Source organism: Pseudorca crassidens, chromosome 2 (genome assembly GCF_039906515.1).
Source record: "Pseudorca crassidens isolate mPseCra1 chromosome 2, mPseCra1.hap1, whole genome shotgun sequence".
Lineage (NCBI taxonomy): Eukaryota > Metazoa > Chordata > Mammalia > Artiodactyla > Delphinidae > Pseudorca > Pseudorca crassidens.
The window spans coordinates 63,392,927-63,417,138 of NC_090297.1; positions in this window are offsets into that span (position 1 = coordinate 63,392,927).

The window sequence follows — 24,212 nt, forward strand, 5'->3', positions numbered from 1 at the left end:
AATTACCAATACCAGGAAGAAAAGATGAGACTTTACTACTGATCCCACAAACATTAAAGGCATAGTAAGTGGATATTATAGATGACTCTAGCACTGTGAAATCAACAATTTACATGAAAAATACAAATTACCAGAAATTCCAGAAGAAATAGATCATCTGAACAGTCATATATAAAGAAGCCATTTAATTAAACACTTTCCAAAAAAAAGAAAAAGAAAAAGAAAATTAAGAACCATATACTTTCACTGGTGAATTCTACTCAACGTTTACATAATAAATAATACCAATTATACAAGTCTCTTCCTGAATGAAAAAGAGGTGGGAATACTTGCCAACTCATTTTATAAGGTCAGATTCACCCTACTACCTAAACCAGACAAAGACAAGAACTATAGAACAATAACTCTCATGTACATAGATACAAAAATTCACAACAATATATAAGCAAATCCAATTCAGCAATATATTAAGAAAGGTAAAAGAAATTACAATTCAGTGGAGTTCAGCACAGGAAAGCAAGGCTAATTTGATATTTAGAAACCAAGTCATGGGTTGTGGACTGAATTGGGTGTCCCCACAATTAATGTATTGAAGTCTTAGTCCTCTATGTAACTGTATTTGGAGATAGGACCTTTAAGAAGTAATTAAGGTTAAATGAGGTCATAATGATGGATCCCTAATTCAATATGACTGGTTTCCTTAAAAGAAAAGGAAGACACATCAGAGATGTGCATGTACAGAGAGAAGGGTATGTGAGGACACAGAGAGAAGTTGCCTATTTGAAAATTAAGGAAAGAGCTCTACCCACCACCAGTTGCTCTCATCAAGCCTCTTAGATAGCCTCATCCACCAGAGGGAAGAGAGCAGAAGCAAGAACTACAATTCTGCAGCCTGTGGGGAAAAAACACATTTACAGAAAGATAGACAAGATGAAAAGGCAGAGGGCTATGTACAGATGAAGGAACAAGATAAAACCCCAGAAAAACAACTAAATGAAGTGGAGATAGGCAACCTTCCAGAAAAATAATTCAGAATAATGACAGTGAAGATGATCCAGGACCTCGGAAAAAGAATGGAGGCAAAGATCGAGAAGATGCAAGAAATGTTTAGCAAAGACCTAGAAGAATTAAAGAACAAACAAACAGAGATGAACAATACAGTAACTGAAATGAACACTACACTAGAAGGAATCAATAGCAGAATAACTGAGGCAGAAGAACAGATAAGTGACCTGGAAGAGAGAATGGTGGAATTCACTGCTGTGGAACAGAATAAAGAAAACAGAATGAAAAGAAATGAAGACAGCCTAAGAGACCTCTGGGGCAACATTAAACGCAACAACATTTGCATTATAGGGGTCCCAGAAGGAGAAGGGAGAGAGAAAGGACCCAAGAAAATATTTGAAGAGACTGTAGTCGAAAACTTCCCTAACATGGGAAAGGAAATAGCCACCCAAGTCCAGGAAATGCAGGGAGTCCCATACAGGATAAACCAAAGGAGAAACATGCCGAGACACATAGTAATCAAATTGGCAAAAATTAAAGACAGCAAGGGAAAAATGACAACATACAAAGGAACTCCTATAAGGTTAACAGCTGATTTCTCAGCAGAAACTCTACAACCCAGAAGGGAGAGGCACAATATACTTAAAGTGATGAAAGGGAAGAACCTACAACCAACATTACTCTACCCGGGATAGATCTCAGTCAGGTTTGATAGAGAAATCAAAAGCTTTACAGACAAGGAAAAGCTAAGAAAATTCAGCACCACCAAACCAGCTCTACAACAAATGCTAAAGGAACTTCTCTAAGTGGGAAATACAAGAGGAGTAAAGGACATACAAAAACAAACACAAACAACTAAGAAAATGGTCACAGGAGCATACATATCAATAATTACCTTAAACGTGAATGGATTAAATGCTCCAACCAAAGACACAAGCTTGCTGAATGGATACAAAAACAAGACCCATGGGGCTTCCGTGGTGGTGCAGTGGTTGAGAATCCACCTGCTGATGCAGGGGACATGGGTTCAGCCCCAGTCCGGGAGGATCCCACAAGCCACGGAGCGGCTGGGCCCATGAGTCATGGCCACTGAGCCTGCATGTCCAGAACCTGTGCTCTGCAATAGGATAGTCCACAACAGTGAGAGGTCCGTGTACCACAAAAAAAAAAAAAAAAAAAACAAGACCCATATATATGCTGTCTACAATAGACTCACTTCAGACCTAGGGACACATACAGACTGAAGTGAGGGGATGGAAAAAGATATTCCATGCAAATGGAAATCAGAAGAAAGCTGGAGTAGCTATACTCATATCAGATAAAATAGACTTTAAAATAAAGAATGTTATAAGAGACAAGGAATGACACTGCATAATGATCAATGGATCAATCCAAGAAGAAGAAATAAGAATTATAAATATATATGAACCCAATATAGGAACACCTCAATACATAAGGCAACTGCTAACAGCGATAAAAGAGGAAATCAAAAGTAACACAGTAATAGTGGGGGACTTTAACACCTCACTACACCAATGGACAGATCATCCAAACAGAAAATTAATAAGGAAACAGAAGCTTTAAATGACACAATATACCAGATAGATTTAATTGATATTTATAGGACATTCCATCCAAAAACAGCAGATTACACTTTCTTCTCAAGTGCTCACGGAACATTCTCCAGGATAGATCACATCTTGGGTCACAAATCAAGCCTCAGTAAATTTAAGAAAATTGAAATCATAACAAGTATATTTTCTGACTACAACGTTATGAGATTAGAAATCAATTACAGGGAAAAAAACCGTAAAAAACACAAACACATGGATGTGAAACAATACATTACTAAATAACCAAGAGATCACAGAATAAATCAAAGAGGAAATCAAAAAATACTTAGAGACAAATAACAATGAAAATACGATGATCCAAAACCTATGGGATGCAGCAAAATCAATTTTAAGAGGAAACTTTATACCTATACAAGCCTACCTCAATAAACAAGAAAAATCTCAGGTAAACAATCCAACCTTACACCTAAAGGAACTAGAGAAAGAAGAACAAACAAAACCCAAAGTTAGCAGAAGGAAATAAATCATAAAGATCAGAGCAGAAATAAATGAAATAGAAACAAAGAAAACAATAGCAAAGATCAATAAAACTAAAATCTGGTTCTTTGAGAAGATAAACAAAATTGGTAAACCATTAGCCAGCCTTATCAAGAAAAAGAGGGAGAGGACTCAAAACAATAAAATTAGAAATGAAAAAGGAGAAGTTACAACAGACACTGCAGAAATACAAAGCATCCTAAGAGACTACTAAAAACAACTCTATGCCAATAAAATGGACAACCTGGAAGAAATGGACAAATTCTTAGAAAGGTATAACCTTCCAAGACTGAACCAGAAAGAAACAGAAAATATGAACAGAACAATCACAAGTAATGAAATTGAAACTGTGATTAAAAGTCTTCCAACAAACAAAAGTCCAGGACAAGATGCTTCACAGGTGAATTCTATCAAACATTTAGAGAAGAGCTAACACCCATCATTCTCAAACTCTTGCAAAAAAAAACAGACAAAGATACTATAAAAAGAGAAAATTACAGACCAATATCACTGATGGATGTAGTTGCAAAAATCCTCAACAAAATACTAGCAAATAGAATCCAACAACACATTAAAAGGATCATACACCATGGTCAAGTGGGATTTATCCCAGGGATACAAGGATTCTTCAATATATGCAAATCAATCATTGTGATACACCATATTAACAAATTGAAGAATAAAGAAACATATGATCATCTCAAAAGGTACAGAAAAAGTTTTTGACAAAATTCAACACCGATTTATGATAAAAACTCTCCAGAAAGTGGGCATAGAGGGAACCTACCTCAACATAGTAAAGGCCATATATTACAAACCAACAGCAAACATTATTCTCAATGGTGAAAAACTGAAAGCATTTCCTCTAAGATCAGGAACAAGACAAGGATGTCCACTCTCACCACTATTATTCAACATAGTTTTGGAAGTCCTAGCCACAACAATCAGAGAAGAAAAAGAAATAAAAGGAATACAAATTTCAAAAGAAGAAATAAAACTGTCACTGTTTGCAGATGACATGGTACTATACATAGAGAATCCTAAAAATGCCACCAGAAAACTACTAGAGCTAATCAGTGAATTTGGTAAAGTTCCAGGATACAAAATTAATGCACAGAAATCTCTTGAATTCCTATACACTAATGATGAAAAATCTGAAAGTGAAATTAAGAAAGCACTCCCATTTACCATTGCAACAAAAAGAATAAAACACCTAGGAATAAACCTACCTCGGGAGACAAAAGACCTGCATGCAGAAATTAAAAATTAAAACTATAAGACACTGGTGAAAGAAATTAAAGATGATACCAACAGATGGAGATATATACCATGTTCTTGGATTGGAAGAATCAATATTGTGAAAATGACTATACTACCCAAAGCAATGTGCAGATTCATTGCAATCCCTATCAAATTACCAATGGCATTTTTTACGGAACTAGAACAAATCATCTTAAAATTTGTATGGAGACACAAAAGATCCAGAATAGCTGAAGCACTCTTGAAGGAAAAAAACAGTGCTGGAGGAATAAGGTTACCCGACTTCAAACTATACTACAAAGCTACAGTAATCAAAACAATATGGTACTGGCACAAAATCAGAAACATAGGTCAATGGAACAAGATAGAAAGCCCAGAGATAAACCCACACACCTATGGTCAACTAATCTATGACAAAGGAGGCAAAGATATACAATGGAGAAAAGACAATCTCTTCAATAAGTTGTGCTGGCAAAACTGGACAGTTACATGTAAAAGAATGAAATTAGAACATTCCCTAACACCATACACAAAAATAAACTCAAAATGGATTAGAGACCTAAATGTAAGACCAGACACTATAAAACTTTTAGAGGAAAACATTGGAAGAACACTCTTTGACATAAATCACAGCAAGATCTTTTTTGATCCACCTCCTAGAGTAATGGAAATAAAAATTAAAATAAACAAATGGGACCTAATGAAACTTCAAAGCTTTTGCACAGCAAAGAAAACCATAAACAAGACCAAAAGACAACCCTCAGATTGGGAGAAAATATTTGCAAATGAATCAACGGACAAAGGATTAATCTCCAAAATATATAAACAGCTCATGCAGCTCAATATTAAAGAAACAAACAACCCAATCCAAAAATGGGCAGAAGACCTAAATAGACATTTCTCCAAAGAAGATATACAGATGGCCAAGAAGTACATGAAAAGCTGCTCAGCATCACTAATTATTAGAGAAATGCAAATCAAAACTACAACGAGGTATCACCTCACACCATTTAGAATGGGCATCATCAGAAAATCTACAAACAATAAATGCTGGAGAGGGTGTGGAGAAAAGGAAACCCTCTTGCACTGTTGGTGGGAATGTAAATTGATACAGCCACTATGGAGAACAGTATGGATGTTCCTTAAAAAACTAAAAATAGAATTTCCATATGATCCAGCAATCCCACTACTGGGCATATACTCAGAGAAAACCACAATTCAAAAAGACACATGTACCCCAATATTCACTGCGGCACTATTTACAATAGCCAGGTCATGGAAGCTACCTAAATACCCATTGACAGATGAATGGATAAAGAAGATATGGTAAATATATACAATGGAATATTACTCAGCCACAAAAAGGAACGAAATTGAGTCATTTGTTGAGACATGGATGGATCTAAAGACTGTCATACAGAGTGAAGTAAGTCAGAAAGAGAAAAACAAATATCATATATTAATACATGTATGTGGCACCTAGAAAAATGGTACAGATGAACGGGTTTGCAGGGCAGAAGTTGATACACAGATGTAGAGAACAAACATATGCACACCAAGGGGGGAATACCACGATGGAGTGGGTATGGTGGTGTGCTGAAGTGGGGGATTGGGATTGACATGTATACACTGATATATATAAAATTGATGACTAATAAGAACCTGCAGTATAAAAAAAAATTTAAAAAAAGAAAATTAAGGAAAGAGGCATCAGGAGAAACCAACTTTGTCAGTACCTTGATCTTGATCTTGCAGCCTCTGGAACTGTAAGAAAATAAAATTATGTTGTTTAAACCTGTGGTATTTTGTTATGGCAGACTTAGCAAACTTATACACCATGTAATTCACCATATTAGCAGACTAAATTAAAAAATTAAGTGCTTATGATCATCTCATTAGGGACAGAAAAGCCATTAGGAAAATCCATGCTTATTTATGACAAAAAAATTTAATTCTCCAAATTCTAAGAATCAAGGGAACTTCTTTAACTTGGTAAAAGACATCCACAAACCTACAGGTAACAGCATATTTAATGGTAATATACTGAATGCTTTCCCTCCAAATTAAAGATTTCCTTTCTCTTCACTCATATTCAACATCATAATGGAAGTTCTATCTATGAAATTAGCCAAGAATAAAAAGGTATACAGGTTAAAAATGAAGATTTAATATTGTCTCTACTTACAAAGGACTTGACTGCCTATGTAGAAAAATCCCAAAGACTCTTATAAAAAATCTCCTATGAGTTTAGCAAGGCCATAAGATATAAAGTCAATATACAAAGAACAATTGTATTTCTAGATGACAGCAATGAACAAATGGAGTTTGATATTTTTAAAACTCCATTTATAATAGCACCAAAGAATGAAGGAGTTAGATATAACTAACACAACATGTGGTAGATCAGTGTGTTGAAAATAACAAAACACTACTGAAAGAAATCAAAGGAAAGCTAAATAAATGGAGATTCATACAATGTTCATGGATCAGAAAACTTAGTGTTATTAAGATTCCAATTCTCCCTCACTTTGATCCATATATTCAACACAATCCCAAACAAAATCCTTGCTAGAAGTTTGTTAGTTATGTACAGGAGGATTCTAAAATTTATATGGAAATGTGAAAGAAGTAGAAAAACTAAAACAATTTTGACAGTGAGGAACATTTTGGAGGATTCACATGATCTGATTTCAATATGTAATATAAAGCTACAGTAATCAAGTAATCAAGATATGGTCTTGGTGAAAGTATAGATACATAGATCAATGGAACAGAATAAAAAAGTCACGAATAGACTCATGAAAACATAGGCAGAACTGCCATTTTCTGGCTCCACGTGTAAAATATTTGGAAGCTGCCACTCCATCTGAAAGACAAGTAAAAAGCTGAACAGACTAAAAAAGTAACAACTGTTCCTGGATCCACAAGAGAGAAGAACACCTGACAAACTGCTGTCCGCAAGAATTGAGAAACAGACAGGGGAATAGAATGAGTCATGGCTCACTGGATCAGATTCATGAGCTGGAACCACCACAGGAACAAGTGTTGGGATAGGAAAATCTGAACTGGAATTGATGAATTGCTGGAAGCTCAGTGTGAATAATGTTGAGAGTTAAAAACTCCAGCAGGACAATATTGTGGAATTTACATCTAGGAGCTTGGGCTTCTGGCAGGAGAAAGGGAAAAGGAACCATTTTGATCAGAGAGCACTCTGTTCTTTGTAACAAGGCCAACCCTCAGGGGTAACTAGTTAAGCAGAACCTAATCTTCTGGGGTATTATCAGAGCATAACTGACTTGGAGGAAGAGAAACACCCAACTCCAGCCCATTCTAGCCACTCTGTCCCACTTAAGGGGAGAGAAAAATACTGAGAAACATTTGTAATATTTACAGTCCAGAAGCATAGGCTTACTAAAAATGCCTTTTTAGATACAACACAAAAGGTAGGATCCATGAAAGAAATAATTGATAATCTGGACTTCATTAAAATTAAAACTTCTGGTCTGCAAAAGACAATATCGAGATAAATAGAAAACAAGGCACAGACTGGGAGAAAATATTTGCAGAAGACTCCTGGGATAAAAGACTGTTATTCAAAAATATACAAAGAACTCTTAAAGCTCAACAATAAGAAGACAAACAACTCTACTGAAAATGGTTCAATAACCTTAATATACACCTCAAGAAAAAAGTAATGCATATGGCAAATAAGGATATGAAAAGGTATTCTGCATTGTAAGTCATCAGGGCAATGCAAATTAAAGGAACAATGAGATACTACTACACAGCTATTAGAATGTCCAGATCAAGAACACTGACAATGGCAAATGCTTACGAGAATGTAGAGCAACAAGAATTCTCATACATGGCTGGTGGGAATGTATGCATAATGGTGCAGCCACTTTGGAATACAGTTTGGTGTTTTCTTACAAAACCAGACATAATTTTACCATAGCATCCAGTGTTTGTGCTTCTTGGTATTGACCCTAAGGAATTGAAAACTTATGTCCACACAAAATCCTGCACATGAATGTTTACAGCAGCTTTATTCATAATTTCCAAACTTGGAAACATCCAAGATATTCTTCATTCACTTCTGATGAATGCATAAATAGTCTTACAGCCATACAATGAAATATTATTCAGTGCTAGAAAGAAATGATCTATCAAACCATGAAAAGACATAGAAGATACTTAAATACGTATGACTAAGAGAAAGAAGCCAATCTGAAAAAGCTACATACTCTGTGATTCCAACTCTATGATATTCTGGAAAAGGCAAAACTACAGAAACAATAAAAAGACCAGTGGTTACCAGGGTTGGGACAGGAAGAAATGAATAGGCAGAGAACAGAGTATTTTTAGGGCTATAAAAATACTCTATGATATTATATATATATATTTAAACATTTATCCAAACCCATAGAATTCATATCACCAAGAGTGAGCCCTCAGGTAAACTTAAACTCTGGCTTATTATGGGATGTCAGGGTAGGTTCATCCTTTGTAAAAAAGTGTACCATTCTGGTGAGTGATGTTGATAATAGGTGAGGCTAACCATGTGAGGGAGCAAGGGGTATTTCGGAAATCTCGGTAACATTCCTCTCAATTTTTTTGTAAACCTAAAACTTCTCTAAAAAATCATTTTTCAAGAGAAGAAAAAAAATTGGCAACTGATTTGCTTTTACATATTTAAAATAAGCTTTTAATTTTAGAACAATTTTAATATCACAAAGATAATTTAAAAGTTCCCATTTATCTCCCACACAGTTTCCTCGGTTATTAACATCTTAAATGGTACATTTGTCACAATTCATGAACCAGTATTGTTAGATATTATTATCTGCAGTCCATAGTTTATTCAGTTTTCCATAGTTCTTACCATATGTCCTATTTCTGTTCCAGGATCCCAAGTATATTTAGTTGTCATGTCTTCTTAGGATTCTCTTGGCTGTAAAAATTCCTCAAATTTTCCTTGTTTATAACGACATTAACAATTTGGAGGAGTACTGGTCATATATTTTTCAGACTTCTCCTCAGATGAGCCTTGTTTGATGTATTTTTAAAATGTTTGTTAGTAAGACAATATTTTTAGATAGGCAACTGATTTTTGACCAAAATACACAAGCAATTTGATGGAGGAAGGATAGTCTTTTCAACAAATGTTGTGAGCCAACAAATGTTCATATGCAAAGTAGTGAACCTCAATACATGTCTCATACTTTATACAAATGTTAACTCAAAATAGATCATTAGCCCTCAATATAAAATGTAAAACTATACAACTTCTAGAAGAAAAGATAGAAGAAAATCTGCCATGACTCTGGATTTGATAATTAGTGTTTAGGTATACCAGAAAAAGCACAATCCACAGAGAAAATATCAATAGCTTGGACTAATCTTTTGTTTTGCAAAATAAACTTGTAAGCAAATAAAACTACAGCTCACATATTGTGAGAATGTATTTGCCAATCACCTGTATTCTAAAGGACTTATATCCAGAAGTCCAAAAGAACATACAACTCAACAATAAAAATGAAACACACACACACACACACACACACACACACACACACACCTCAAGGGAAATAATAGGCAAAATATCTGAATAAACACTGCTCTAAGAGATACACAGATGAACAATAAGCATACGAAAAAATGCTCAATGTTATTGCTCATTAGGAAATGCAAATTAAAGCCATGATGATATATCACAGCATACCTTTAAAAGGACAAAAAAAATTTTAAGGAGAAAACTACCAATATGAAATTCTGGGTAAAATACAGTGCAGAGTATCAGGAATTTTTATTCATTGCTGGTGGCATTGCAAACTGATACAGGCGCTTTAGAAAATGGCTTCACAGTTTTACACTGTGATGTTAAGCATACACTTACCAAACAGTCTGGCAATCTCACTCCTAGATATTTACCTAAGTGAATTGAATCCTTCTGTTAATATAAAACCTGCATGTGAATATTTATAGCAGTTTTATTGATAATGCCCAAAGCCTGAGAATCACAAGGTGTCTTTCAACAGGTGAATGAGGTGAATGAATAAACTGTTGTACATTTATAAAATGGATTACTACTCAGGCTTAAGAAAATGATCTACTGGTTCATACAACAACATGAATTAACCTTAAATGCATTTTGCTATTTGAAAGAAGCTAGACTCCAAGGCTACATAATGTATCATTCCACTTACATGGCATTCTATAAAAGGCAAAACAATAGGGATGGAAGACTGATCAGTGATTGTCAGAGGTTTACTGGGGAGTAACTGAGTAAAAGAGGGCCACACCAGAGAATTTTTAGATGATGGAACTGTTTTGTATGATACTTTAGTTCTGGATACATGACTCTATGCATTTTAAAACTGATAGAGCAGTACAACACAAACAATGAAATTTATGTAAATTATAAGGAAAATCAAACATGATATATCAATCACTGTATGGAATGTAAGATGTGACAAAGGAATCTAACTCCATTACAAATTTGTCCATAGCTTCCAAGAAGGTAAGGGGGAAATGGATGACCTAAGTAACTTTAGAAAACAGTGTTTTGATAAGATAAAGGCTGAAGAGTAAAAAGAAATAAAACTCTATAATAACAGTATACTTTAGTTGGTAAATTTGTTACAGGGATTCATTTACCAATTCTGAAATTAATTTACATATATACTAGGGTTGAACAAATAGATAAATAAATTGTAAATGATGGGGACTAGGTTTCTCATAATCAGAGAAAAAAGTTATATAAATACATATATAAGCAAGGTGGAAAGCATGAATGAACCCTATCTTTGGTAATGGACTAGAGTTGGATATATCAGTATGAACTCATGTTTATTTTAATACACTAAGAGATAAACAGATGCAGAATTAAATATATATGTATATACATATACATATATATCTAAGTGTATACATAGGTTAGAATACATGCATATATTTCTTAGCTCTATCTGAGAGATCTAGAACCTGTGACTCCCCAAGTGAAGTGAGTGCACTTAGTGCCAAGACCTTGGATTCTAAAATTCCAATTGCCAATAAAAGGAGCAGAGCTCTTTAGAGCAATGGCTGATTCTAAGGCAGTGACTTGCAATATACAAGATGAACACAGCCTCCTGTCCTGTAGTGCCAAGAATAAGAAAATACTGAAAAAGAAAAAAAAAAAAACTGAGTACATTTCAAAATGTTGTAGCAGTCAACCTAAAATGGCTCCCAATGTCCAAAGCTGGAATATCTAATGAGCAAAATAACTCATTATAGTATTGCATTATAATTCAAAGAATAAAATAAATATACAATTACCCTAGAACAACTAGGGGCTTAGGGACACCAGCTCTAAATTGAAAATCTGCATATAATTTATAGTTGGCCCTACATATTCATGGTTTCTTGGTATCTGAGGTTCCACGTCTGCAGATTCAACCAACCAGGGATAGTGTAGTACTACTATAGTATTTATTACTGAAAAAAATCTTCCTGTAAATGGACCTGCACAATTCGAACTCATTTTGTTCAAAGGTCAATTGTACATGAGTGCATACTGATATAAATAAATTATTGAATAAAAAATAGAGGAAAGGGAAAAATCTTCTTTACAGATGAGTTCCAAGTAATAAATGTAGAAGAAATGAGAGAAATAGAAAAATCACCATTAAAATACCACAGTAATAATTGCTTCAGGCAAATTCCGAAAATGAATGATATAAATAGCAAGTAAACTTTAAGGAAAAACAGAATAGTTTCATAACCTCAGAGTATCTCCCTGCAAATATTTCTTAATTACTATGGTTGTTTAACCTGTATCCATAAATTTTTGATATTTCTCCCTCCAAGAGGTGGAGCTTAATTCCCCTCTCATTAAATGTGGAATAGAATGAGTGACTGGCTTCTAAGAAATAGAATATGGAAAGGAAAAAGTAATAACATTACAGTGGAGAAATTTGGCAGACATCACCTTAACCTTATCCACAAGGTTAAAATGACCAGCAAAAGTCATGTTGAAATCATATACTCATGCAATGAGAAGGACATTTCTCCTCTATTGTAATCTTCCCCCAAATTTTAACCTCAGTTTAATTATGGGAAAACATCAACCAGACCCAAACTGAGAGACGTTCTACAAAATACCTGACCAATAATCTTCAAAGCTGTCAATGTTGTGAAGGACAAGTAAAGACCGAGAAACTTTCACAGATTCAAGGAAACTAAGATGAAATTATGATTTAAAGCAACATGGTAAACTGGATTGTATGCTGGGACATAAAAAGGGACAGGAGTGAAAAAAAAAGGCTGAAATATGAATAAAGTATAATTTAGTTAATATCACTTTCTAATAAGATTTTCCTAATTTTGATAAATTTATTACAGTTATATGAGATGGAAACTGAGATATAGGGGAGCTCCCTGTACAATCTTTGCAAACCTTCTATACATCTAAAATTCTTTCAAAATAAAAAGTTAAAAAGTAAACCTTATATAGGTCCCAAACATATGCCTAGGGCTGATTCATATTTTTGATATTAGTTGTTTTAGACGACCCTAATTTAATATATCTATTAAGACACATATGGGCTATTAATTTTTCTTCTATATTATATGCCACTGATAGTGCGTGATGACAAAGTGACATTTGATAGAGGAATTCTGCCAACTGCTAATTCTGTTTTCTCTCTGAGCATATTTGTCTAGTTTTCTAAGACTCTTGGCAGTAATTTATATCATGTCAATTAATGCTATATGTGGAGTGCAACTTTGAATGATTCTTCTATAGTTGGTCTTTCTTCTGTATTTACTGACAAAACTCCTTTTTTTAAACTAGAAAATATTCATTTACAGTTTTGTGGGGGGAAATAAAATGACTTAATTGGCTTACCAGAGAAATTACTATGCTTAATTTTTAAAAAAACAAAATATATGATGATAAATTACCATTTTTTGGAAAAGTTTCATAAGAGGCAATAATTACAAAGTGCTGCTTCAATATTTTTTCTCTTCAGTAAATTCTTTCTTGGTTAATATTTCAGTGAATGTAAAAAAAATGTGGTCAAATTTTTGCAATAAGTGGCATCTTTATGTGCAAAGGTGAATGCATAGCATTTTTTGATACATGACTATGCTGCAACTTCAGTTAAGTTGTGAAAATGTAGCAAGATGAGTAAAACAAGATCCCAGATTTTTTGGCTATTTAAAGCAGGTAATATTAAAATATGCCATGGCAACTTTTTATATAAAAGATGGGCAAGAAGTGATCCCAGAAGGAAAATAAAGTTGATCACTTATCTTAAAGTCGATTTGGAGTAGATCTATTTAACTCAATTAGTAGGAGCAAATACCATCTTAAGTTTAGTTTAAATAATAAGGAAAGGAATATACTACACTTGTAGGTCTTTTCATAAAAACCTATTGTTTTCTATGCTAACTGGCCTATTTCAAACACAGACAGTCAGCAGTAGGGCACTCTATTGTCCTTAATTATTTCTTTTTCTTGGCCTACAAAGCCCAAGTATGCAATTAAACTACATACAGAAATAGATATGAAAGACGTTACAAATATAAATGGAGTACTTCGAATATGGCGTTATAATGAGAAAATGATATATCTCTTTTTATAGGCCTAGATTAAGCACAAAAGAAGATAAATATAGCCATAGATTCATGGAATGTTGCAGGAAGTTTTCTTGTGAGCTTTCAACATAGAGTTTTTCCATCTGCCTTCAACAAACTACTACATCAGGTGGTGGAACTAACACATAATGCTATTTTATTTCCATAACTTTAATTTTAAATAGCATAAAAATTTATTCCTCTGAAATATGGTTTCTTTATTTTCTGTGTATCCACAACATTATCAAGACATTGATAGCTTACCTAGATATGCTTAAGTCATATCACATAAAAACTTCTTTACTTATATATTCACTTTTGCTCAAATTCAATAGCTATATACAATAAATCTCATCTAACTTTGGCAGAAAATAAGAAAATTATATATTAATGCTATATAATGGGTTTATAGTTAAATAAATTTCACAAAGACATAGGTCTCTCCTTGTTATGAAGAAAGTTTTCCCTTTAACAATAGTTCCCTGTGATTTAGTTAGAGATCAGACAATCTTCATATGCAGTATATGCCCAATAGCAATATAAAATCAATATCAGCTGCATTATTCTATAGACTTATCCCCTTGTACATGCAAAATGAATACAAATAAATAGATAAACCAAATATAAAATATAAAACAGGGAAAATTTATCACTTCTGAATATAAACAGAGAGGGCAGAATAAAGAGAACAAAACTTGTGCTGGCAATAGAAGAATATAGCAAATAGAGAAATCTGCAGCTTTACCTTTTCAGTAAGCATTTTAGATGGGCTTTGTTAAGGCACCAATGCTCTGAAATGAGAAGTGTGAATTGTATAATCATCTCCATTAATATACATTGCTGCTGCAGGCTAGATATTACATTCATTTATATAATTTTCTTTCTCTTAAAAATTTCAGCAGTATTTTATTCAAACAAAATCAAAGCATTAGTTCAACAACTAAAGCTACATCTGGCTGATTTACTTACTTTATCACAGAAAAAAAGTGGTTGCAGTTTATTCATGGATTTGAAAGCAATCGATTAGCTTCTGAAAAATTGACTTTCCATTCATGTTAGAGATCATTATTGTCATTGTCAGATAATATTGTTTAGAAAAGTATTTATTTTACATAATTTATTGAACCATGTATAAGCTAATGCTATAGGCTTTAGATACCTAACACTTTTTAATAGCTTTATTTCCCTTATATCTTATGAAGCTGGACAAGGATGGGATCTGTATTACACAGACAAAAATCAAATACACCTGGAAAAATCAGTTTGTTCTACTTTCAGAACAAATTTAGTCAAAATTCACATGGAGACTTGCCAAGTTGAAGATTGCAATTTTAAAATTCTTATTTCCTCTCCTTCCTTGGCAATTTATACTGAGGTGAGTAAATACATCCCTGAACATTGCATGGTTTTGTTTCCTTTTCATAGCTTTCTATTCCTTCTCAACTTTATATATAATAATTCTCCAGTTTTAACAACAAGAGTTGATTTTAATAAAGTTTACTTTAAATTTTCCTCTCAGGAACAGTATCTGTTAAATCTGTTTATTTTTATCCTGTTTCTTCCAACTAGGTTTAGTTTATCCCTGTTGGAAGCAGCCATTAACCACACTTCCCATTCTTAGCAGCATGATTTTCAGATAAGCCTTTAGAAGCAAAGATAAGTAAGTATATGCTGTGCTACTTCCTTAAGCAGATATAAGTTATGCAACTTGAAAATTAAGAAAAGAGAATATTTTCCAGCTCTCAAAATCATAGATTTGAAAAAAAATAAATTCTCTGTTTCAGGGTTTTTCATAAAATGGTTGACATCTATTTTTCCTGCGATAATTTGTCATTTATCTTCCTGGAGATGTTTGGTAGGGAAATCATTTAGCCAACTTTTGTTGGGAAATTTGGTTGATGCTATGTATGCACTTGAGAAGTACTGTTTTGTTCCATCAAGAACCGTACTACCCATTTCAAGAGACAGAAACATTCAGTGTTTTAAATGTTAATTTTGAGATAAGCATAGTGTATATGGCGAAAACAGGAAACTCTGTCCTAGGTTGGGTAGGGCAGGTAGAACCAGAAAAAGATACCCAGACAGGGCACTATCTGAGATTTATTGGCATCAAGGAAAAATAATGCACTGAGTATCAGCTGCAGTCTTCTAACTTCAACAAACCACTGAGTTCAAAAATAATATAGCAAGTTTAGTTAATGCATATTCATACTCAGATATGGCCATAAAAACTGAGAAATCTAAGCTTAGAAAGTTTAGGAAGCTTAAGAAGGAACGTTAGCAGGTACCCAACCAGGCACAAAAAAGGGCCAAAGATGATTGACTGGTAGCAGTTGCGAATTTTAACCATCTCTTTTCCTTATTCTCTCACTGCTTTAGGTTGTCCAGGGCGTAGCAATGTAATTTGGAAAGATTCTTTAGTGGGCATCCTTGCCATTAAAGGTAAGCATTCAGCTCATATTTTCCAGACTAGAGCTCTCCAAATGGTGGTAGTGTTGGGGAGCATTATTAAATAGCTACCCAAAAGGTCATAACCATGAATCAGAAGCACTAGCAGCTCTCCTCAACCCTCGACACAATAGATGTCCACTTTACCTGATATAGGAATAAAGCAGTAACAGCAAAACAGGCAGTAGGCAAACAAGAGGGGGTGCATGGGAAGAGTGGTCAGGAAACACCAATAGGTGCAGACCAGTTGGCTAGTGTCTAGCCATTACTCATGGCCCAAATCATGTAGTTTCAGCAGCTGTAACATGACTCTCCCTGTATGAGTACAATGCCTGAAATTTTAAAAATACTGAGCAAGGCTATTGCTGGAGTGTGGGTAAGGGAGTTTATCTACAACAAATAGTGAGTGGTTTAGCCTAGAGTAACAGTAGTAGAAGCACTCTTGGAATATAAAAAAAAAATGCTCTTTCCATCCACCAAGTTAACCAGAGGAGTATAATCCCATACCCTATTTTGTGTCTTGCCCAGAAATGGCTTATAAGAGAATCGCTGAAAAAAAATAAAATAAATTGAAAGAAGAAAATATGGTACATCTAATTGATATTTCCAATGGAAAGCTCTCAGCAGAGAGAGGAAAAAACGTATGATGCATTACAAAATATAAGGGAAAGGGAGGAGCTTCAAGATGCCGGAAGACACAGAGATCACCTTCCTCTCCACAAATACATCAGAAATACATCTACATGTGGAACAGCTCCTAAAGAACACCTACTGAATGCTGGCAGAAGACCTCAGACTTCCCAAAAGGCAAGAAACTCCCCACATACCTGGGTAGGTCAAAAAATAAAAAAAACAGAGACAAAAGAATAGGGATGGGATCTGCATATCTGTGTGGGAGCTGTGAAGGAGGAAAGGTTTCCAAACACTAGGAAGCCCCTTCACTGGTGGAGATGGGGGATAGGCAGGGGAGAAGCTTTGGAGCCATGGAGGAGAGTGCAGCAACAGGGGTGCAGAGGGCAAAGTGGAGAGATCCCCGCACAGAGGATCGGTGCCGACCAGCACTCACCAGCCCAAGAGGGTGAGTCTGCTCACCCACTGGGGCGGGCGGGGGCTGGGAGCTGAGGCTCGGGCTTCGGTCGGATCCCAGGGACAGGATGGGGGTTGGCTGCGTGAACACAGCCTGAAGGGGGCTAGTGCGCCACAGCTAGCCTGGAGGGCGTCTGGGAAAAGTCTGGACCTGGCCAAGAGGCAAGAGACTTTTTCTTCCCTCTTTGTTTCCTGGTGTCTGAGGAGAGGGGATTAAGAGCTCCTCTTAAAGGAGCTCCAGAAACGGTCATGGGATGCTAAGCTGCTGCTGCCACCACCAAGAAGCCTTTGTGCAAGCACAGGTCACTCTCCAAACCTCCCCTCCCGGGAGCCTGTGCAGCCCGCAACTGCCAGGGTCCCGTGATCCAGGAACAACGTCCCCGGGAGAACGCACGGTGCGCCTCAGGCTGGTGCATCATCATGCTGGCCTCTGCCACCACAGGCTCACCCTGCATTCCATACCCTTCCCTCCTCCCAGCCTGAGTGAGCCAGAGCCCCTGAATCAGCTGCTCCTTTAACCACATCCTGTCTGAGTGAAGAACAGACACCCTCAGGTGACCTACACACAGTGGTGGGGCCAAGTCCAAAGCTGAACCCCAGGAGCTGTGTGAACAGAGAAGAGAAAGGGAAATCTCTCCCAGCAGCCTCAAGAGTAGCAGATTAAATCTCCACAATCAACTTGATGTACCCTGCATCTGTGGAATACCTGAATAGACAATGAATCATCCCAAATTGAGGAGATGGACTTTGGGAACAAAGATATATATATTTTTTTTTCCCTTTTTCTCTTTTTGTGAGTGTGTATGTGTATGCTTCTGTGTGTGATTTTGTCTATATAGCTTTGCTTTTACCATTTGTCCTAGGGTTCTGTCCATCCGTTATTTGTTTTTTAAATTTTTTTCTTAATATTTATTTTTTATTTTAATAACTTTTTATTTTATTTATTTATTTATTTATCTTTCTTTCTTTCACTTCTTTCCTTCCTTCCTTCCTTCCTTTTTCTTTCTTTCTTTCTTTTCTTTCTTCCTTCCTTCCTTCCTTTTTCTTTCTTTCTTTCTTTCTTTCTTTCTTTCTTTCTTTCTTTCTTTCTTTCTTTCTTTCTTTCTTTCTTTCTTTCTTTCTTTAATTTTTCTCCATTTTATTTCTAGCCATGTGGATGAAAGGCTCTTGGTGCTCCACCCAGGCATCAGGGCTGTTCCTCTGAGGTGGGAGAACCAAGTTCAGGACATTAGTCCACCAGAGACCTCCCATCTCCACATAATATCAAACAGCAAAAATCTCCCAGAGATCTCCATCTCAACGCTAAAGCCCAGCTTCATTCAATGACAAGCCAGCTACAGTGCTGGACACCCTATGCCAAACAACTAGAAAGACAGGACCACAACCCCATCCATTAGCAGAGAGGCTGCCTAAAATCATTATAAAGCCACAGACGCTCCAAAACACACCACCAGACGTGGACCTGCCCAACAGAAAGACAAGATCCAGTCTCATCCACAAGAACACAGGCACTTAGTTCCCTCCACCAGGAAACCTACACAACCCAATGAACCAACCTTAGCCACTGGGGGCAGACACCAAAAACAATGGGAACTAAAACCTGCAGCATGTGAAAAGGAGAACACAAACACAGTAAGTTATGCAAAATGAGAAGGCAGAGAAACACACAGCAGATGAAGGAGCAAGGTAAAAACCCACCAGACTTAAAAAATGAAGAGGAAATAAGAAGGCTACGTGAAAAATAATTCAGAATAATGATAGTAAAGATGATCCAAAATCTTGGAAATAGAATAGAGAAAATACAAGAAACATTTAACAAACACCTAGAAGAACTAAAGAGCAAACAAACAATGATGAACAACCAAATAAATGAAATTAAAAATTCTCTAAAAGTGATCAATAGCAGAATAACTGAGGCAGAAGAATGCATAAGTGACCTGGAAGATAAAATAATGGAAATAACTACTGCAGAGCAGAAAAAAGGTAAAAGAATGAAAACAACGAGGACAGTCTCAGAGACCTCTGGGACAACATTAAATGCACCAACATTCAAATTATAGGTATCCAAAAAGAAGAAGAGTAAAAGAAATGGACTGAGAATATATTTGAAGAGGTTATAGTTGAAAACTTCCCTAATATGGGAAAAGGAATAGTTAATCAAGTCCAGGAAACACAGAGAGTCCCGTACAGGATAAATCCAGGGAGAAACACACCAAGACGTATTAATCAAACTATCAAAAATAAAATACAAAGAAAAAATATTAAAAGCAGCAAGGGAAAAACAACAAATAACACACAAGTGAATCCCCATAAGGTTAACAGCTGATCTCTCAGCAGAAACTCTGCAAGCCAGAAGGGACAGGCAGGACATATTTAAAGTGATGAAGGAGAAAAACCTACAACCAAGATTACTCTACCCAGCAAGGATCTCATTCAGATTTGATGGAGAAATTTAAAACATTACAGACAAGCAAAAGCTGAGAGAGGTCAGCACCACCAAACCAACTTTACAACAAATGCTAAAGGAACTTATCTAGGCAGGAAACACAAGAGAAGGAAAAGACCTACAATAACAAACCCAAAGCAATTAAGAAAATGGGAATAGGAACATACATATTGATAACTACCTTAACTGTAAATGGATTAAATGCTCCCACTGTAAGACATAGAGTGGCTGAATGGATAAAAACACAAGACCCATATATATGCTGTCTACAAGAGACCCACTTCAGACCTAGAGACACATACAGACTGAAAGTGAGGGGATGGAAAAAGATATTCCATGCAAATGGAAACCAAAAGAAAGCTGGAGTAGCAATTCTCATATCAGACAAAATAGACTTTAAAATAGACTATTGCGAGAGACAAAGAAGGACACTACATAATGATCAAGGGATCGATCTAAGAAGAAGATATAACAATTGTAAATATTTATGCACCCAACATAGGAGCACCTCAATACATAGGCAAATACTAACAGCCATAAAAGGGGAAATCAACAGTAACACAATCATAGTAGGAGACTTTAACACCACACTTTTACCAATGGACAGATAATCCAAAATGAAAATAAATAAGGAAACACAAGCTTTAAATGATACATTAAACAAAATGGACTTAATTGATATTTATAGGAACTTCCATCCAAAAACAACAGAATACACATTCTTCTCAAGTGCTCATGGAACATTCTCCAGGATAGATCATATCTTAGGTCACAAATGAAGCCTTGGTAAATTTAAGAAATTTGAAATCGTATCAAGTATCTTTTCTAACCACAACACTATGAGACTAGATATCAATTACAGGAAAACATCTGTAAAAAATACAAGCACATGGAGACTAAACAATACACTACTTAATAACCAAGAGATTGCTGAAGAAATCAAAGAGGAAATTTAAAAATACCTAGAAACAAATGACAATGAAAACACAACGACCCAAAACCTATGGGATGCAGCAAAAGCAGTTTTAAGAGGGAAGTTTATAGCAATACAATCCTACCTTAAGAAACAAGAAACAACTCAAATAAACAACCTAACCTTACACTTAAAGCAATTAGAGAAAGAAGAACAAAACCCCCCAAAGTTAACAGAAGGAAAGAAATCATAAAGTTCAGATCAGTAATAAATGAAAAAGAAATGAAGCAAACAATAGCAAAGATCAATAAAACTAAAAGCTGGTTCTTTGAGAAGATAAACAAAATGGATAAACCATTAGCCAGACTTATCAAGAGAAAAAGGGAGAAGACTCAAATCAATAGAATTAGAAATGAAAAGGAGAAATGACAACTGACACTGCAGAAATACGAAGGATCACGAGAGATTACTACAAGCAACTCTATGCCAATAAAATGGACAACCTGGAAGAAATGAAAAAATTCTTAGCAATGCACAACCTTCTGAGACTGAGACAGGAAGAAATAGAAAATATGAACAGACCAATCACAAGCACTGAAATTGAAACTGTGATTAAAAATCTTCCAAGAAACTAAAGCCCAGGGCTAGATGTCTTCACAGGGGAATTCTATCAAACATTTAGAGAAGACCTAACACCTCTCCTTCTCAAACTCTTCGAAAATATGGCAGAGGGAGGAACACTCCCAAACTCATTCTATGAGGCCACCATCAGCATGATACCAAAACCAAAGATGACACAAAGAAAGAAAACTACAGGCCAATAACACTGATAAATATAGATGCAAAAATTCTCAACAAAGTACTACCAAACAGAAACCAACAGCACATTAAAAGGAGCATACACCATGATCAACCGGGTTTATCCCAGGAATGTAAAGATTCTTCAATATACACAAATCAATCAATGTGATGCACAATATTAACAAGTTGAAGGAGAAAAAAACATATGATCATCTCAATCAATGCAGAGAAAGTTTTTGACAAAAATCCACACCTATTTATGATAAAATCCTTGCAGAAAGTAGGCATAGAGGGAATTTTCCTCAACATAATAAAGGCCATTAGGACAAACTCACAGCCAATATCATCCTCAAAGGTGAAAACTGAAACCATTTGCACTAAGATCAGGAAAAAGACAAGGTTGCCCACTCTCACGACTATTCTTCAACAACGTTTTGGAAGTTTTAGTGACAGCAATCAGAGAAGAAAAAGAAATAAAATGGATGCAAATTGGAAAAGAAGAAGTAAAGCTGTCACTGTTTGCAGATGAAATGATACTATACATGGAGAATCCTAAAGATGCTACCAGAAAACTACTACAGCTAATCAATGACTTTAGTAAAGTAGCAGGATATAAAATTAATGCACATAAATCTCTTACATTCCTATACACTAATGATGAAAAAACTGAAAGTGAAATCAAGAAAACACTCCCATTTACCATTGCAACAATAAGAAAATAATATCTAGGAATAAACCTACTGAAGGAGACAAAAGACCTGTATGCAGAAAATTATAAGACATTGATGAAAGAAATTAAAGATGATACAAATAGATGGAAAGATATACAATGTCCTTGGATTAGAAGAATCAACATTGTGAAAATGACTCTACTACCCAAAGCAATCCACAGATTCAATGCAATCCCTATCAAACTACCACTGGCATTTTTCACAGAGCTAGAACAAAAAATTTCACAATTTGTATGGAAACACAAAAGACCCTGAATAACCAAAGCAATCTTGAGAAAGAAAAATGGAGCTGGAGGAATCAGGCTCCCTGCCTTCAGACTATACTACAAAGCTACAGTAATCAAGACAGTATGGTACTGGCACAAAAACAGAAAGATTGATCAATGGAACAGGATAGAAAGCCCAGAGATAAACCCACGCACATATGGTCACCTTATCTTTGATAAAGGAGGCAAGAATATACAGTGGAGAAAAGATAGCCTCTTCAATAAGTGGTGCTGGGAAAACTGGACAGGTACATGTAAAAGTATGAAATTAGAACACTTCCTAACACCATACACAAAAATAAACTCAAAATGGATTAAAGACCTAAATGTAAGGCCAGACATTATCAAACTTTTAGAGGAAAACATAGGCAGAGCACTCTATGACATAAATAACAGCAAGATCCTTTTTGACCCACCTCCTAGAGAAATGGAAATAAAAACAGAAATAAACAAATGAGACCTAATGAAACTTTAAGGCTTTTGCTTAGCAAAGGAAACCATAAACAAGACCAAAAGACAACCCTCAGAATGGGAGAAAATATTTGCAAGTGAAGCAACTGACAAAGGATTAATCTCTAAAATTTACAAGCAGCTCATGCAGCTCAATGTCTGAAAAACAAAGAACCCAATCCAAAAATGGGCTGTAGACCTAAATAGACATTTCTCCAAAGAAGATATACAGATTGCCAAGAAACACATGAAAGAATGCTCAACATCATTAATCATTAGAGAAATGCAAATCAAAACTACAATGACATATCATCTCACACCGGTCAGAATGGCCATCATGAAAAAATCTACAAACAATAAATGCTGGAGAGGGTGTGGAGAAAAGGGAACCCTTTTGCACTGTTGGTGGGAAGGTAAATTGATACAACCACTATGGAGAACAGTATGGAGGTTCCTTAAAAAACTAAAAATAAAACTACCTTAAGACCCAGCAATCCACTACTGGGCATATCCCCTGAGAAGACCATAATTCAAAAAGAGTCATGTACCAAAGTGTTCATTGCAGCTCTATTTACAATAGCCAGTAAATGGAAGCAACCTAAGTGTCCATCAACAGATGAATGGATAAAGAAGTTGTAGCACATATATGCAATGGAATATTACTCAGCCATAAAAAGAAACAAAATTGAGTTATTTGTAGTGAGGTGGATGGACCTAGAGTCTGTCACATAGAGTGAAGTAAGTCAGAAAAAGAAAAACAAATACCATATGCTAACACATATGTATATGGAATCAAAAAAAAATGGTTCTGAAGAACCTAGGGGCAGGACAGGAATAAAGACGCAGATGTAGAGAATGGACTTGTGGACATGGGGAGGGGGATGGGTAAGCTGGGATGAAGTGAGGGAGTGGCATGGACATATACACACTACCAAATATAAAATAGCATGAGGAGATCAGCTCAGTGCTTTGTGACCACCTAGATGGGTGGGATGGGGTGGGTGGTGGAAAGAGAGGCAAGATGGAGGGGATATTGGGGATGTATGTATATGTATAGCTGATTCACTTTGTGACACA